Genomic DNA, 20,258 nt, shown 5'->3' on the forward strand with positions numbered 1-20,258 from the left:
AATTCATACAGAACATCTACTGAATGCTGACAGAAGAACTTAAACCTCAAAAAGGGCAAGAAACCCTCCACTTAACTGGGTAGAACAAAAAACAGGAGAGAGAGAGAGAGAGAGAGAGAGAGAGAGAGAGAGAGAGAGAGAGAGAGAGAGAGAGAGAATGAATCAGGATAAGACTAGCACTCTGAGAGGGAGCTGTAAAAGAGAAGAGGAACCGACACCCTAGGAAGCCACCTAACCAAGTGGGAGATCAGTGGAGATGGAGGGACCTCAAAGTCTCTGAGAAAAGTGCAGCAGCTGGCATGAGGAGGGCAAGGCAAAGTGAGACACAAAGATCATCTGCAATACCACCCCAGTCTCCAGAACTTGAGACACTCAGGTGGGGGCTGAATATCACTGAGACTCGAGCTCCAGAGGTCATTTCCAGGGAGAGGACTAGGGTTGACTGTGTAGAAACAGCCTGGGGGGCTAGGGAGTGGTGTGCCATGGGCTTGGGAGCAGAACACCATAGCCAAGGGAACCTGGGAGGAGTCTGGGCCCACAGGAGAAGCAAGGTGCCATTGTTGGGGAATGCAAGAGGAGGAGGGGTGGACCACCATAGGAATCTCTTTCCTTGCACAAATGCAGAATCTAAGAGGGAAGGGCACCTCTGACACAGGCTACATATGTCAAGAGGCCACTTCATCAGGCTACAGGAGAGGGAGCCTCTTGTGTGGGCTAAAGGTAGTGGAGGGCTAAGCTTGATGCAGTACCTCTTGGGTGATCTACAGGCAGTGGGGACAAACGACAGCAGTCATCTCAGAAACCAGAGGGGCCCGTGGCCTGTCACCACTAGAGGTCTGTGAACAGGCTCCACTTGCAGCCTCAGTCAACTCAGACATTGGCAAAAAAGGGGGGCACTGCAACTGGGCATGACCTGTTGTTGCTCTCACTCCACTGGAAACACACTGGCCCTGTTACTGCCACTGCAAAATGCTCTAGGCAGTGCCCACACATACTTTATCACTGACACTTTCCAGGACCCTACAACTGGGAGCAGCCTGTGCAGCACCTCCTGCATGGGATAAGCAGGACAGGGTGCTTCTTGCATGGTCTACAGGTGGCAGGGGCAAACCACTATAGTTATCTCTGATTCCAGAGGTAGGCATGGCCCACAACCACAGGGTTCCATGAACAGGCACCACTTATAGCCCCCATCATCTCAGAGGGAACCACAGAGGAGGGCATTGTGACTGAACACCACCTGTTGTTGCTCTCACTCCCCTTGGAACTCACATACTCTTCCACTGCCTCTGCCAAATGCTCTGGGAACCATCTATCTAAATCTGCATGAGGTGTATTACCACTCCCAAGGGCCCTGAAAATAGGAGTAGCCTGCATCTCCTCCATGCAGGTTCTTGATACTGTAAAAAGCCTAGCAACCAGGCACTGACTACTAGCCCCATCCATTACTTCTTTATCCCTAGAAACACACTGAGCATCTTGGGAATGATAGCCTGCTCACACCAAAGAAAGAGACAGAAAATATCCAAATTCCCAAGTCAAAACTAAATAGTAACCCCACACAAAGTACAAAGGGGCATTCTTGCATAGAAATAGCCTTTCCAGGAGTTACCATCAGGGCCAGGTAGTTAATAAATCTGACTAGCATCCATGAAGATGCAGGTTTGATCCCTGGCTTCGTTCAGTGGGTTAAGCATCTGATGTTGCCATGAGCTGTGGTGTGAGTCACAGATGCAGCTCAGATCCTGCATGCTGTGGCTGAGGTGTAGGTCAGCAGCTATAGCTCTGATTCCATCCCAAGCCTGGGAATCTCCATATGCCTCAGGTGCAGCCCTAAAAAAAAAAAAAAAAAAAAAAAAAAAAAGAGAGAGAGAGAGAGAGAGAGAGAGAGAGAGAAATAAATAGACCTCCCAGACTATTGTAGTTGTTTCCCTAAACTCACAGAGAGAGAAAATACAGGCAAAAAGAAAAAGCTCAGGAACCGTACCCACTTAAAAGACAGGAGAATTCACCTGAAGCTGCAAACAATGAAACAAACCTCTGCAGTCTAATAGACACTGAGTTCAAAAGGAAGATAGTGAAAATACTGAAGGAATTAAGGGTGAATATGTAGGATTTAAGAGTGGATATAAAGAGTAATGCAGATTCCTTTAGAAATGAATGAGGAAATATAAGGAGGAACCAAGAAAAATTAGAAAATTAACTTTCAGAAACATGAACTGATTTAAAGGCACTAAAGAACAGAATGAATAATGCATAGGAACGAATTAGTGACTTGGAAGAAAGAATAATGGAAATCATCAATCAAGATGGCAGACAGAAAACCAAATGAAAAAAACATGAAAGTAACATAAGAGATCCATGGGATAATATAAAATGGGCCAATTCAGGCATACTAGGGATTCCAGAAGGGGAAGGAAAAGAAAAGAAAGAGGGATTGAAAATATATTTGAAGAAATTATTACTGAAAACTTTCTAAATCTAAAGGAAACAGATATCAAGATACAGGAAGCATAGAGGGCCCCAAACAAGTTGAACCCAAACAGGACCACACCAAGACATATTATAATAAAAATTGCAAAATTTAAAGAAAAAGAGAGGATTCTAAAGGCAGAGAGAAATACGAAGTGTTAATTATAAGTGAATTCCCTAAGGCTATGAGCTGATTTCTCTACGGAAACACTACAGGCCAGAAGAGAGTGGCAAGATATATTCAAAGCTCTAAAAGGGGGAAATTTTTCACCTAGGATACTCTACCCAGAAAGAATATCATTTAAAACAGAAGGAGAAATAAAGAATTTCTCCAACAAACAAAAGCTAATAGAGTACATTCTAAAAGAAATACTAAAAGGGCTTCTCTAAATAAAAAAGAAGTAAGGGAGTTCCCGTTGTGGTGCAGTGGTTAACGAATCCGACTAGGAACCATGAGGTTGCGGGTTCGATCCCTGCCCTTGCTCAGTGGGTTAACGATCCGGCATTGCCGTGAGCTGTGGTGTAGGTTGCAGACGCGGCTCGGATCCCACGTTGCTGTGGCTCTGGTGTAGGCCAGTGGCTACAGCTCCTATTCGACTCCTGGCCTGGGAACCTCCATATGCCGCGGGTGCAGCCCAAGAAATAGCAACACCACCACCACCAACAACAACAACAACAACAAAAAAGAAGTAAGAAGAAATAGGATGGAGGAAATCACAATTGGAAAGCAATCACTTAAATGAAGCAACATACAGATTTAAAAGAAAAAAATATTTTAAAAGTGATGATAAACACAATGAACAGCAAAAGGATAAACATGAAGATGTTAAAAAAAGACTTCAAAATTTTAGACTGTGGGAAAAACATAAAATATTGACTCCTTTTTAATAACGTGTTTGAGCCTACATGACTATCAGAATAAAGCAAGCAGATATTGGAAGGGGTTAACATACTTGAAAAATGGGGAAACCACAAATCAAAACCAAACATTGTATTCACAAAAATGCAAAAGAAGAGGACACAAGCATAAAATAAATGGAAATCATCCAACCAAAAAAAGAAAGGAACAATGCAGAATTATAGAATCAACTGGAAAACAAGGTTTAGAATGGCAATCAAGAACTACCTTAAATATAAATGGACTGAATGCTCCATTCAGAAGGCATAAAGTGGCAGATTGGATAAAATAGCAAGACCCCACAATATTCTGTCTGGAGAGACTCACCTTAGGGCAAAGGACACATACAGATTGAATGTGAAGGCATGGGAAAAGGTATTTCATGTCAATGGAAAAGACAGGAAAGCAGAAGTTGCAATAGTCATATCAGACAAAATAGACTTTAACATGAAGGCTGTAAAGAAAGACAAAGAAGGACACTATTTAATGATAAAAAGAATTCATTCAAGAGGAAGATATTACAATTGTCAATATCTATGGCCCTAAAAGAGGAGCTTGTTGTATATACAACAAATATTAAAATACAGAAAAGGAAAAACTGATGAGAATACATAATAGTAGGATACTTAACACTCCACTCACATCAATGCACAGATCCTCCAGACAGAAATTCAATAAGGCAACATAGATGCTAAATGACACAATAGAAAACTTAGAATTCATTGATATTTTTAGGACATTACGTCCGAAAAAATCAGAACATACATTCTTTTCAAGTGCACGTGGAACATTATCAAGGATTGACCACATACTAGGGCACAAAATTAACCTCAACAATTTTAAGAATATAGAAATTATTCCAAGTATCTTCTCTGACCACAGTGGCATGAAAGAAATCAACCACAGGCAAAGAAATGAGAAAAAAAAAAAACAGACTACATGGAGACTAAAAAACATGCTACTAAAAAACCAATGGGTCAATAACAAATTAAAAAATACCTCTAGAAAAATGATAATGAAGACACAACCACTCAAAATCTATGCGATGCTGCAACAGCAGTGCTCAGAGGGAAATTCATAATTATACAGGTCTTCCTCAAGAAATAAGAAAAATCATATATTTAAGTCTTTCAGACATTTTGAGTTTATTTTCATACATGGTGTGAGGGTGTGTTCTAGTTTCATTGATTTGCAGGCAGCTGCCCAGGTTTCCCAGCAATACTTGCTGAAAAGACTGTCTTTTTCCCATTTGATGTTCTTGCCGCCTTTGTCAAAGATTAATTGACCATAGGTATCTGGGTTTATTTCTGGGTTCTCTCTTCTGTTCCACTGGTCTGTCCATCTGTTTTGGTACCAGTACTACACTGTCTTGATGACTGTGGCTTTGTAAAAGTGCCTGAAGTCTGGGAGAGTTATGCCTCCTGCTTGGTTCTTGTTCCTCAGAATTGCTTTGGCAATTCTGGGTCTTTTGTGGTTCCATATGAATTTTTGGATTGTTTGTTCTAGTTCTGTGGAAAATGTCATGGGTAATTTGATAGGGATTGCACTGAATCTGTAGATTTCTTTGGGTAGTATGGCCATTTTTACAATATTAACTTTTGCAACCCAGGAGCATGGACTATCTTTCCATTTCATTACATCTTGTTTAATTTCCTTGATTAATGTTTTATACTTCTCGGCATGTAAGTTGTTTATGTCCTTGCTCAGGTGTATTCCCAGGCACTTGATGTTATGGGGTGCAGTATTAAAAGGTATTGTAATTTTGTATTCCTTTTCTAATATTTCATTGTTACTATACAGAAATGCAGCTAATTTCTGAATGTTAATCTTATATCCTGCTACTTTGCTGAATTCCTTGATCAGTTCGAGTAGTTTTTGTGTGGAGTCCTTAGGGTTTTCTATATATAGTATCATGTCATCTGCATATAGTGACAGTTTTACCTCTTCTCTTCCTATTTGGATGCCTTTTATTTCTTTTGTTTGTCTAATTGCTGTGGCGAGGACTTCCAGTACTATGTTGAATAACGGTGGTGAGAGTGGGAATCCTTCTCTTGTTCCAGATTTTAGTGGGAATGCTTTCAGCTTTTCTGCACTGAGTATTATATTTGCTGTGGGTTTGTCATAAGGGCTTTTATTATGTTCAGGAATGTTCCGTCTCTACCCACTTTGGTAAGAGTTTTTACCATGAAGTGATGTTGGACTTTGTCAAATGCTTTTTCTGCATCTATTGAGGTAATCATGTGTTTTTTGACTTTTCTTTTGTTAATGAGGTGTATGATGTTGTTTGATTTACATATGTTGAACCATCCTTGTGAACCTGGGATGAATCCCACCTGGTCATGGTGTCCAGTGTTTTTTATATGTTGTTGGATTCGGTTTGCTAAAACTTTGTTGAGAATTTTTGCATCTAAATTCATCAAAGATACTGGCTGATAGTTTTCTTTTTTGGTGGTATCTTTGTCTGGTTTTGGAATTAGGGTGATGGTGGCATCATAGAATGTCTTTGGGAGTGTTCCCTCTTCTTCATCCTTTTGACAAAATTTAAGGAGGATGGGTATAAATTCCTCTTTGTATGTTTGGTAGACTTCACCTGTGAAGCCGTCTGGTCCTGGGTTTTTATTTGTAGGGAGTGTTTTTATGACATATTCAATTTCATTTCTAGTGATTGGTCTGTTCAGATGATCTATTTCTTCTTGATTCAGTTTTGGCAGGCTATAGGTCTCCAGAAATATGTCCATTTCTTGGTTGTCGAATTTGTTGGCATATACTTGTTGATAATATTCTCTTATGGTTTTCTGTATTTCTGTAGTATCTGTTGTGACTTCTCCTTTTTCATTTCTAATTTTGTTTATTTGGGTTCTTTCTCTCCTCTTTTTGGTGAGTTTAGCCAGAGGTTTGTCTAATTGGTTTACCTTTTCAACAAACCAGCTCTTGGTTTTATTGATTTTTTCTATTTTTTTAATCTCTATTTTATTGATTTCCTCTTTGATCTTTATGATTTCCTTCCTTCTATTGGCTTTAGGTTTTGCTTGTTCTTCTTTTACTAATTCATTCAGGTGGTGAGTTAAATTGTCAATTTGAGATTTTTCTTCTTTTTTGAGGAAGGCCTGTATTGCTATAAACTTCCCTCTGACTACTTCTTTTGCAGCATCCCACAGATTTTGAGTGGTTGTGTCTTCATTATCTTTTGTCTCAATGTATTTTTTTAATTTCCTTCTTGATTTCCCCCATGACCCACTCATTTTTTTAGTGGCATATTGTTTAGTCACCATGTAGTAGGTTTTTTCTCACTTCTTTTTCTGTGGTTGATTTCTAGTTTCATGCCATTGTAGTCAGAGAACATACTGGAAATAATTTCTATACTCTTAAATTTGTTGAGGTTAGCTTTGTGCCCCAATATGTGATCAATTCTTGAGAATGTTCCATGTGCACTTGAGAAGAATGTGTATTCTGATTTTTTTGGATGTAATGTCCTGAAAATGTCAATTAGGTCTAACTTTTCTTTTGTTTCCGTTAGAATCTCTGTTGCCGTATTGATTTTCTGTCTAGAAGATCTGTCCATTGATTTCAGTGTGGTGTTAAAGTCTCCTACTATGATTGCATTCCCATCAATTTCTCCTTTTAGGTCAGTTAATATTTGTTGTATGTATCAAGGTGCTTCTATATTAGGGGCATATATATTGACAATTGTAACATCCTGTTCTTGTATGGATCCTTTAACCATTAAATAGACAAGACACTATCAAACTCCTGGAAGAAAACATAGGCAAAACACTCTCTGACATCAACATCATGACTATTTTCTCAGGTCAGTCTCCCAAAGCAACAGAAATAAGAGCAAAAATAAGCCAATGGGACCTAATCAAACTGACAAGCTTTTGCACAGATAAGGAAACCAAAAAGAAAACAAAAATACTACTTAGAGAATGGGAGAAAATAGTTTCAAAAGATGCAACTGACAAGGGCCTAATATCTAAAATATATATATGTCTGCTGTTTATAAGCCAAAAAAATGAAATAAAATCACACCACAGAAAATTAAATATCTAGGAATAAATCTGACCAAGGAGGTGAAAAACTTATACTCTGAGAACTATAAAACATTAATCAAGGAAATTAAAGAGATTCAAATAATTGGAAAGATATTCCATGTTCTTGTGTCGGAAGAAATGATATCATAAAAATGGCCATACTAACCAAATCAATCTATAGATACAATGCAATACCTGTCAAATTACTCATGACATCTTTCACAGAACTAGAACAAACAATCCAAAAATTTATATGGAATCATAATAAAAGCAATCCTGAGGTACAAAAACCAAGCAGGAGACTTAACTCTCCCAGATGTCAAGCAATATTGCAGAACCATGGTAATCAAGACAGTGTGGCACTGGTACCAAAACAGACATACAGAGCAATGGAACAGAATAGAGAACCTGGAAATAAACCCAGACACCTATGGTCAATTACTCTTTGACAAAGGAGGCAAGAATATAAGATGGGAAAAAGACAGTCTTTTTAGCAAGTGGTGCTTGGAAAACTGGACAGATGCATATAAATCCATGAAAGTGGATAATACCCTCATGCCATGCACAAAAGCAAACTCAAATTGGCTCAACAACTTAAAACATAAGACATGACACCTAAAATTCCTAGAAGAGAATATAGGCAAAGCATTTTCTGACAACAACATTACATATGTTTTCTTAGGTCAGATTCCCAAGGCAACAAAAATAAAAGCATAAATAAACCAATGGGACCTAATCAAACTGACAAGCTTTTGCACAGCAAAGGAAACCTAAAAAAAAAAAAAAAAAAGACAACCTATGGAATGGGAGAAAATAATTTCAAAAGATGCAACTGACAAGGACTTAATCTCTAAAAAGACAAAAAAAAAAGAAATTAAAATGATCCATTAGAAAAAAGTTATTTAATTCAAAAGTAAGCATGAATAGAGAAAGAAGAAGATATGCAACATATATTCACAACAAGTAAAATGGCATATGTAAATCCAGGAAAATTAATAATAGCATTAACATTCATTCAAAAAGATACATGTACCCTTATGTTCATCACAGCACTATTTGCAATAGCCAAGACATGGAGACAACCTAAATGTCCATAAACACATGAATGGATGGATTCAGAATTTGTAATATATATATACAATGGAATACTACTCAGCCATAAAAATGGACAAAATAATGCCATTTGCAGCAACATGGATGAAAATAGAGACTCTCATACTAAGTGAAGTAAGTCAGAAAGACAAAGACAAATGCCATATAATATCATTTATATGTGAATTCTAAAATATGGCACAGATAATTCTATCTACAAAACAGAAACAGATCACAGACACAGAGAGCAGATTTGTTGTTTCCAGGGGGAGAGAGTAGGATAGACAGGGAGTTTGGGGGTAGTGGATATAAACTGTAACCTTTGAGATGGATGGGCAATGGGCTCCTACTGTAGAGCACAGGGAACTGTATGTGATTGGGTCACTCTTCTGTACAACAGAAATTGAAGAAACATAGTAAATCAATATAATTTAATTAAAAATTACATTAAATATGAATGGATTATTTAATCCATTCAAATACTAAAATTATTAGAATGATAAGAAAATATCCAATTGTATGCTGTCTACAGGAGACAAATTACTGATTTAAAAGTGAAATATACTGAAGGTCAAAGAATGAAAAAAGAAATATTACAAAAATAGCAACCACAAGAAACCTAAAGTGATTACACTAATATACAAAACAAACTTTAAAAAAATGTTATAGACATAAAGGGTGACATTTTATAATGAAAAATTGTTAATCCATCAATAATATATAACAAATATATATATGCATACATATATCTAGCAGTAGAACTTCAAAACACATGAAACAAAAACTGATAGAAATAAAGTGAAAAATATATAATTTGGCAGTAATAGTTGGAGATTTCAATACTTTTCTTTCAATAATGTATAGAACAACTAGGCAGAAGATCAATAAGGAAGTAGAAGACTTGAATAGTACTATTAACCAACTAAACTTAACAGATATCTACAGAACATTCCATCTAACAATGCAGACTATATATTCTTCTCCAGTGCATATAGAACTTTCTCCATTGTAGACCATATGCTAGGCCATAAAATACATCTCAATAAATTTAAAGGAATAGATATAAAACATTATATTCTCCAGCCACAATCGGATGAATGTAGAAATTAATAACAAAGAAATATGAGATAGAAATATGTGCAAATTAAATTACATGCTTCTAAATAATCAATGGGTCAAATAAGAAATCAAAAGGGAATTTAGAAAATATTTTCAGGTAAATAAAAATGAAGCTCCAACATACTTAAACTTATAATATACAGCTAAAGCAGAGCTTAGAGGGAAATGTACAGCTGTAAATGCCTATATTAAGAAAGAAAAATTATTTCAAATCAATAGCCTAATTTTCCACAATAGGACTCTGAAAAAAATTAATGAAATGGAACATGAAAAATAATGCAGAAAATTAATAAAATAAAAGCTGGTTCTTTGAAAAAAAGTTATCAAAATTGACAAATCTTTAGTTAAATTGACCTAAAAAACAAGTGAGAAGCCTCAAAATACTAGGACTAGAAATGAAGAAGAGGGCATTACTAATGGCCTTACAGAAATTAAAGGAGTTTAAAGAATACTATGAAAAATTGTGTGCCAATAAATTAGAAAACTTAAATGAAATGGATAAATTCCTAGGAAGACACAAACTAGCAACATTCATTCAAGAAGAAATAGAGATTATGAAGAGATATATAACAAAGAAAGAGATTGAATCGATAACCAATGTTACAGACAAAGGAAAGCCCAGGCCCAGATAGCTACACCATTAATTTCTATTAAATATTAAAAAATACCAATTTTCAGGATTTCCCATTGTGGTGCACTAGAAATGAATCTGACCAGTGTCCATGAGGATGCAGGTTTGATCCCTGGCCTCACTCAGAGGGTTGGGAATCCAGCGTTGCCATGAGCTGTGATGTAGGTCACAGACATGTCTTAGATCCTTCATTGCTGTAGCTGTGGCATAGGCTGGCAGCTTCAGCTCCTAGTCAACCCCTAACCTAGGAACTTCCACATGCTGTGGGTGCGGCCCTATGAAGCAAAAGAAAAAAAATACTAATTTTCACATAGGTTTCCTTCAAATATAAATGAAAAAATCTTTAAATTAATATAAATAATCCAAATGCAGAAATATTAAAAACCTATTCAAAATGACCCAGTGAGATTAATCTCAGGAATGCAAGGTGGGTTCAGTATCCCCTCAAAATCAATTAATGTAATATACTGTATCAATAGAATAATAAGCAAAAAACACATGATCATTTCCATACATTCAGCTAAAGCAATTGACAAAAATGTCACCTTATCACAATAGAAATAGTCAATAAACTAGGAATATAAAGGAACATCCTCAATTAGATAAAAAGCATCTATGAAAATTCCCCAGCATCCCAACCCTCCTCTCTCTCATTCTCTCCATCTCTCCTTTATTCCTAGGCTTTCTTTCCACTTATTTCTTTAGCTCAGCCTATAAACACAATCAAATAACCTTCCATTCCTTTACATACACAAGTCATGCCAGTTCTCTGCTCAGAAACACAAATGACTTCCAAACTCATTGAAGATGAAAGCCAAAGTCATTTAAATGTCCACAGAAATTTTTGACCTCATCTCTTACTATTTTCCCTCTCACTGTGCTCCAATCACATCGGCCTGCTTGCTCTTCCTCATCAAGCATGTGACTACCTCAGAACTTTGCCTGGATCACTCTAGATACCTTCTGCCTGGAATCATCTTTAATATACATGACTCAGTCTTTCAATTTATTCACACCTCTGCTCAAGTGTAGCCTTGTCAAAAAGGCCATCTTTGACTACCCTGTTTAATATAGTACCCCAATCCTACCATTCTCTCTTCCAATTGCCAAGCATTATATTTCTCCTTATCTTCAGCTCTAGAATTAGGGCTCCATGAAAACAGGAATTTTTTTTCTTTAACCTCTGTGTGCCAGCACAGAATAATACTTGGTTCTAATCAAGAAAAAAAACTGTCCTTAATGTCCATAACTGATCTGATATTCACGGTTCAACCTCAATGTTATTACAAGCTTGTTTGACACTCACAGAAAGAACACTTCGTTTTCCTGTTGGACATGAACAATCTCATAGAATACCATTTCAGACAAGATTACTCTGAGACCAAGACAAAATGAAAGAAAAAAAAGATCCTTTGTAATTTTGCAGAAGTAGAGACAAAGTCAAGGTCATTTGGCCACCTACCTCATACCCAAACATAAAATTTCCCCCATATAATGCCTAATACAAACCTCCACTTTCTTTGTCCCCCTCCATGATCACACAAAAGATCCAAATCCTATGATAGTTTCTTTCTAACATCCTTACTGAGATAATCCATGGTTCTACATGGTATGTATTCTCTCTTGCTGCAGTGAGCAGTAAACCAAACTTGCCTAACTACAAAGTGTCCCTTGTGGTCTTTTGTTGAAGAGCATTAACAGAATTGGAGGCACTAATAAAAATTCCCCTGAGATACTCATTGCCTCAGACTGAGACCTTTACTATGTAGCAGTACAAACAATTGAGATCTTTTGTGTGTCTCTATCTGAATAAGATCCCATATACTCTTGACTGAGCACTAAATTCATTCTGAATTGAACTCCACTATTTCACTGAAGCCGTCCAGCATTGGGTTTGTTTTGTTTTCCAAGGAATAAGTCATTATTTAGGATTTTGGGTATAGATCATATTTGATATTTATCTAATACTTGCTTTGTCTAATGCATTTTCTGTTTGTTTTCTTGTCTAATGTCTTGATTGTTGCTTGCTTATAAGTCCATAGTGAGAGGAGGAACACTAGTCAAATAAGTCTATCCTCATGCTAGCCATAAGGACTGAGAAATTCAGAACTTGTTTTTTTCTCAGACCATTGTCCTTTGGACAAATTTTATCCCAGGTAACAATTTCAAAAGGACTTCTCCAGTCTTGTTTTTATGTCCTCAAGAATTTCTCATATTTAGTTCAGTCTTCCCAGCATAATAAGGTTTTGACCATCCTTTGATAAATGACTACTGGCCATTGACTAAGCTCTGGATACACAGGTCATACAAGCACTCTTATGTACATGGTGTAGCTCCTGTGGCATCTTTTCCATCTAAACTTCAACCCAAACACCTGCATTCTTTCTTACTAGAATATATATATTATATATATATAATATAAGATTTTATATATATATTATATATATAATATAAGATTTTATATATATATTATATATATAATATAAGATTTTATATATATATTATATATATAATATAAGATTTTATATATATATACACATACACACACACATATATATACATGTATATATGTGTGTGTGTATATACATACAATCTTCCAAACTAGAACAATTTCATCCTGGAAATTTTGTAATTATAGTGGCCACTTCAGGGGAACTTAATATTCTTTGGAATATTCCTTTAAAAAAAGTAAACAAAAACTCTGAATAGTCAATAGTCTGCTTTCTCTAATTGATATAAAGAGGCTTCTTGGTTCTTTGTTTTTGTATTTTTTTGCCACACCCCTGGCACAAGCTCCTGGACCAGGGTTGGAATCTGCACCACAGCACTGACCCAAGCCATAGTAGTAACAATGCCAGATCCTTAACTGCTAGGCAAACCAGGGAAGTCCAATTAGTATAAAGAGGATGCTAAATGCAATTCATACTCAAAAATCGTTTCCCTAAAATATTATTTAGCTAAAGATATTTCAAAATATGAGAAGCTGTCTCCTAAAGAGTACTTAGGATTAGCTTCTGATGTTGACATTCCTAATGTTATTTCCACTTTTTTGGTTGATTATTTAAAGCCTAAAATTGTGGATATGATATGTAAACCACAACTTGACTGACAAGTCATTCCATTACATAAACTCCAAAATTAAGCTTAACATTTTAAAGAAAATTTACATACTAGAAAGAAAAAATTTAAAATAAAAGACTTCATTTAAAAGATCATTTTAACAGGGTAATGTCTCCTTCTCTTACATATGCTGAGGATTCATAAGTGCAGGATTTTTAATTATGTATCATAAAAAATTTATAAGAACACAAATTATATAAAAATTTGTATGATATTCTATTATATGTACATGAAAAAAATATATTTTCCTACATCTAAAATTTTCTCTTTCACATTATAGATAACATAATTAGATATTTGTCTAAATCTGGCCCCTCCTCATTTTTTTCTGTATCATTTTCTCTTTTTTCTCTATTTTTATAAAATTTTAAAGATTAAATGGTTAAGATTACAGAAAATATGGCAGTGTAGAAAGACTCAAGCTCACCTCCTCTTATGAAGGCACCAAAATTACAACTGCTGAACAACCATCAAAAAATAGACTCAAAGCTGCCAAAAAAGATATCCTAAACCCAAAGACAAAGAAGAAGCCACAACAACATGGTAGGAGGGGTGCTTCCAAAGTATAAGCAATCCCATAACTGCTGGGTTGGCAACCCACAAACTGGAAAATAACCATATCACAGTGACTCTCTCACTGTTTCAAACTCCACATCAGGTTCTCCAGCCTAGGGGTCTGGCATTGGGAGGAGGAGCCCCTGGAGCATTTGGAGATGAAGGCCAGCATGACTTGTGTGCAGGAGCTCCACAGGACTAGGAGATACAGAAACTCCATTCTTTGAGGGTGCATACAATGTTTCATATGCACTGAGTCCCAGAGCAAAATGGGGATGCCATTTGAATCTGGGTCTGATCTACCTATGAGTCTTGGAGGGCCTCCTGGGAAAGGAGGAGTAAGCTGTAGCTTGCTGTGGGGTCAGGACACTGGAGTCAGAGTTTCCCAGGCAATTATCATCAATATGAGCTCCATGGGATGCTCTGTTTGGAAAAAAATGGCCCTACCCAAAAAGATCTTGTAGGCAAAATTCTCAGAAGCCCCAGGACAAACAACAAACAGGGTGGGAACACAGCCAAACCCATTATAAAACAGGCTGCCTAATGTCCTCCTAGGCACACATTGCAACCAGAGACACAGCCCCACCCACAAAAGGGAAAAGACTCTATTCACCAGAGGGATGGCACCAGTCCCTCCCATCAAGAATCTGGCCACAAGCCCCTGTATCCAATTTTACCCACAAGGGTCAAACACCTTGTGTAGCAAGAAAGGCTACAACCCTGTAGTCTGCAAAAAAGAGATCACACAGAAAGCTAAACAAAATAAAATGGCAGAGAAATACAAGCCAGAAAAAGGAACAAGACAAAAACCCAAAACGAGAGCTAGGTTAAGTGGAAATAAGCAACCTACATGAAAAAAGACTTCAGAGTAATTATAATAAGGATGATCCAAGATCCCTGGGGAAAAAAAAACTAGAGGCAATAATCTAGAAATTACAAGAAACATTTAACAAAGTAATAGAAGATTTAAAGAACAAACAGGGAGAGGTGAATGACATAATAACTGAAATGAAAAACTCACTAAGAAGGAATCAATACCAGAATACAGGAAGCAGAAGAGGAAATAAGTAAGATGGATGACAGATGGGTGGAAATCATTGATGAGAAACAGAATAAAGGAAAAAGAATGAAAAGAAATGAGGACAGTTTAAGAAAATTTTGGGATAACATCAAACGCACCAACATTTACAATATAGGGGGGCCAGAAGGAGAAGAGAGAGCGAGGGCCAGAGAAAATTTTGAAGATATAATAGCTGAAAACTTCCCTAACATGGGAAAGGAATCACAGACTCAAATCCAGGAAGCACAACAACTACCAAATAGAATAAACCCAAGGAGGAATACCCCAAGATACATATTAATCAAACTGATCAAAGCTAAAGACAAAGAGAAACTATGAAAAACAGCTAGGGAAAAGCAACTAATAACATACAAGGGAAACCTGATAAGATTGTCAGCTGATTTTTCAGCAAAAATGCTGCAGGCCAGAATGGGGTGGCACAATATACTTAACGTGATGGAAGGGAAAAACCTACAACCAAGAATATTTTAACCAGCAAGGATCTCATTCAGATTTAAGGAAGAAATCAAAAGCTTTACAGATAAGCAAAACAAAGAGAATTCAATAACACTAAACCAGCTTTACAACAAATACCAAAAAAATTCTCTAGGCATAAAAGAAAAGACTACAAAAGAAAAAATAAAATTGCAAATAAGAAGAATCACTGGTAAAGGCAAACATATAGTAGAAGTAGGAAATCATCCACAAACAAATATGATATCAAAACAATCAATCTTGATGAGGATACAAATGCAGGATACTAGAAATGCATTTGCAATTAAGAGACCAACAATGTAAAAATTTTTTCTATATATGTAGACTCCTATATCAAAACCTCATGGTAACCACAAACCAAAAATCTATAATAGATACTCATAGACATAAGTAAAAGCAATGCAAACACAACACTAAGAATAATCATTAAACCATAAGAGAACAAAGAAGATGGGAAGAAGAAAGACTAACAAAAACCAATCCAAGCCAATTAACAAAATGAAAATAAGAACATACATATCAATAACCATCTCAAATGTAAAGGGACTAAATACTCCAACCAAAAGACATAGACTACCCAGATGGATATAAAATCAAGACCCACATATATGCTGTCTACAAGAGACACACTTCAGTTCTAGGGACACATAAAGACTGAAAGTAAGATGGAAGAAGATATTCCATGCAAATGGATATCAAAAGAAAGCTGGAGTAACAATACTCATATCAGAAAAAATAGTCTTTAAAATAAAAACAGTTACAGGAGACAAAGAGGTCATTACATAATTATCAAAGGATAAATCCAGGAAGAATATATAAATATTGTAAATATATATGCATGCAATATAGAAGCACTTCAAGATATAAGGCAACTTCTGAAAGCCTAAAACAAGAAATCAACAATAACCCGATGTATTGAGAGATTTTAACACCCCACATACAGCAATGGATGGACAGATCATCCAGACAGATTATCAACAAGGAAACACAGACCTTAAATATGCATTAAACCAGATAAACTTAACATATATTTATGGAATATTCCATCCAGAAGAAATAGAAAGCCCTTTCTTCTCAAGTGCACATGGAAACTTCTCTAGGATAGATCATATTTTAGGTCACAAATTGAGCCTCAGGGAATTTAAGAAAATTGAAATTATATCAAGCATCTTTCTGACCAAAACAATATGGCTAGAACTCAACAAAAAGGAAAAAACTGCAAAAAAAAACCACGAACACCTAGAGACTAAACAATATGCTACTAAACAACCAATGGATCACTGAAGAAATCAAATAAGAAATTAAAAAATTCCTAGAGAGACAAATGACAATATAGACACAATGACCCCAAATATATGGATGTAGCAAAAGCTGTTCTAACAGGGAAGGTTATAGCAATTTGAGCCTACCTCAGGAAACAAGAAAAATCTCAAATAAACTACCTAAACTTACACCTAAAGCAACTAGAGAAAAAAGAATAAAAAAAACCCAAAGTTGGAGGAAGGAAAGAAATCATAATGATCAAAGCAGAAATAAATAAAATAGCAACAAGAAAACTATAGAAAAAAATCAATGTAACTAAAAGCTAGTTATTTGAAAAGATCAACAAAATTGATTAAACCCTAATGAGACCCATCAAGAAAAAAGGGAGAGGGTTCAAATCAATAAAATTAGAAATGAAAAAGTAGAAGTTAATGCATATCACTGAAATAAAAAGGGTCATAAGAGACTACTACAAGAAACTAAATGACAATAAAATATACAACTTAGAAGAAACAGACAAATTCTTAGAAAGACACAATCTTCATGGATTGAGCTGGAAGAAATAGAAAAGACGACTGTACCAATCACAAGTACTGAAGTTGAAACTATGATTAAAAAACTTCCAACACACAAAAGTCCAGGACCTGGCTGGTTTCACAGGTGAAGTCTATCAAACTTTTTTTTTAAGTGCTGCACATAAGGCATATGGAAGTTCCCTGGCTAGGGGTCAAATTGTAGCTGCATCTGTGACCTACACCACAGCTCATGGGGCTCATGGCAACACCAGGTCCTTTAACCACTGAACAAGGCCAGGGATCAAATTCACATTCTCATGGATACTAGTCGGGTTCTTAACCCACTGAGCCATGATGAGAACTCCATATCAAACAATTAAAGTACTCCACACCTATCTTTTTGAAATTCTTTCAAAAAATGTTAGAGTAAGTGACACTCCCAAACTCATTCTAACCATTAACTTGATACCTGAACCAGACAGAGATAACACACACACACAAAAGAGAATTATAGGGCAATATCACTGATGAATTATAGATGAAAAAATCCTCAACAAAATGCTATACATTAAACCAAATCCAGCAATACATTAAAAGAATTATACACTGTGATCAAGTGTGATTTATCCCAGGGAGATAGGGATTTTTCAATATCGGCAAATCAATCAGTGTAATACACCACATTAACAAATTAAAGAATAAAAACCATATGATCATATCAATAGATTCAGAAAAAGTGTTTAACAAAATACAACACCCATTTACGTTAAAAAACCCTCCAAAAACTAGACATAGAGGGAACCTACCTCAACATAATGAAAACCATATAGGACAAACCCAGAGCTAACATTCTTAATGGTGAAAAGCTGAAAGAGTTCCTGCTATTCCTAGTAAGATCGGGAACAAGATAACAATGTCTACTCTCACCACTTTTATTCAACATAGTTTTAGAAGCCCTAGCCATGGCAATCAGAGAAGAAAAAATAAATAAAAGGAATCCAAATTGGAAGGAAGAAGTTAAACTATCACTGTTTGCAGATGACATGATAGTATACATAGAAAATCATAAATGTGCTACCAGAAAACTGTTAGAGATAATCAAAGAAGTTCCAGGACAGAACATTAATACACAGAAATCTATTGTATTTCTATACGCTAACAATGGAATATTAGAAAGATAAATTAGGGAAACTATTCAATTTACTATCACATCAAAAAGGATAAAATGTCTAGGAATAAACCTAGCTAAAGAGACAAAAGACTTATACTCTGGAAACCTCAAGACACTAATGAAAGAAATCAAAGATGATACAAATAGATGGAACAATATACCATGCTCTTGGATTGGAAGAATCAATATTGGCAAAATGACTGTACTGCCTGATGAAATTTACAGATTCAATGCAATCCCTATCAAATTCCAATGGCATTTTTCACAGAAAGTGAACAAAATATTTTAAAATTTGTATGAAAACACAAAAGTCCCTGATTGTTTTGTGTGAAAACACAAAGCAATCCTGAGAAAGAAAAATGGATCTGGGGGAATCAGACTCCCTGACTTCAGACTATACTAAAAGCTACAGCTATCAAAACAGTATGGTACCAACACAAAAACTGAAGTGGAGATCAATGGAACAGGGTAGAAAGCTCAGAAATTAACCCATGCACCTATGGTCAACTAATCTCTGATAAAGAAGGCTAGAATATACAATGTAGAAAAGGCAGTCTCTTCAATCAATGGTGCTAGAAAAATCAGACAGCTTCATATTAAAATAATGAAATTATAACACTTTCTAACACCACACAAAAATAAACCCAAAATGGATTAAAGACCTAAATATAAGACTGGATACTATAAAATACTTAGAGAAAAACATAGGCCAAACACTCTTTGGCATAAAGCACAATATCTCTCAGATCCCCTCCTGAGTAAGGAAAATAAAAACAAAAACAACCAAATGGAATCTAATTAAATTTAAAACATTTTGCATAGCAAAGGAAACCACAAACAAAACCAAAAGACAACCCACAGTATGGGAAAAAAAATTTGCAAATGAAGCCCAACAATAGATTTACCTCCAAAATATAGAAACACCTCATGCAGGTCAATATCAAACAAACAAATGAACAAACAACCAACCCGATCCAAAATTGGGCAGAAGATCTTAATAGACATTTTTCCAAAGAAGACGTACATATGGCCAAAAAACACTGAAAAGATGCTCAACATTGCTAATTGTTAGAGAAATGCAAGTCAAAACTACAAGGTACTACCTTACCAACCTGAATGGCCGTCATCAATAAGTTTAGAAATAATACATGTAAGAAAGGGTGCAAAGAAAAGAGAATCTTCTCACACTGTTGGTTGGAATGTAAATTGGTATAACCACTATGGAAAACAGTATGAATGTTCTTCAAAAAGCTAAAAATAGAACTACAATCCCAGCAATCCCACTCCTGCCTGTGCATCTATCTGAAGACAACCACAATTCAAAAATATACATGCACCTCAATGTACATTGCAGCACTATTGACAATAGCCAAGACATAGAAGAAACCTAAATGTCTATCAACAGAGGAATGGATAAAGAAGATGTAGTACACATATACAACATACTACTACTCAGCCATAAAAAGAATAAAATAATGTCATTTGTAGCAACATGGATGGACATAGAAATTATCATACTACGTGAAAGTGAAAGACAAATATCATATGATATCACATATGTGTAATCAAAAAAAAAAGAATATACAAATGTTTCTGGCAGAACAGAAACAAACTCTCAAACTTTGAGAAACAATTACCAAAGGGGACAGGTGGGGGTGATGGGAGGGATGGACTGGGGGTTTGGGATTGGCATATGCACTCTGTGGTAAAGGGAATGACTGGCCAACAGGAACCTGCTTTATAGTAGAAGGAACTCTTTGATAATCTATGTGAGAAAAGAATCTGAAAAAGAATGGCTGTGTGTACATATACAACTGTGTACATATATAACTGAAT

This window comes from Phacochoerus africanus, chromosome X (genome assembly GCF_016906955.1).
Source record: "Phacochoerus africanus isolate WHEZ1 chromosome X, ROS_Pafr_v1, whole genome shotgun sequence".
NCBI classification, from domain to species: Eukaryota; Metazoa; Chordata; class Mammalia; order Artiodactyla; family Suidae; genus Phacochoerus; species Phacochoerus africanus.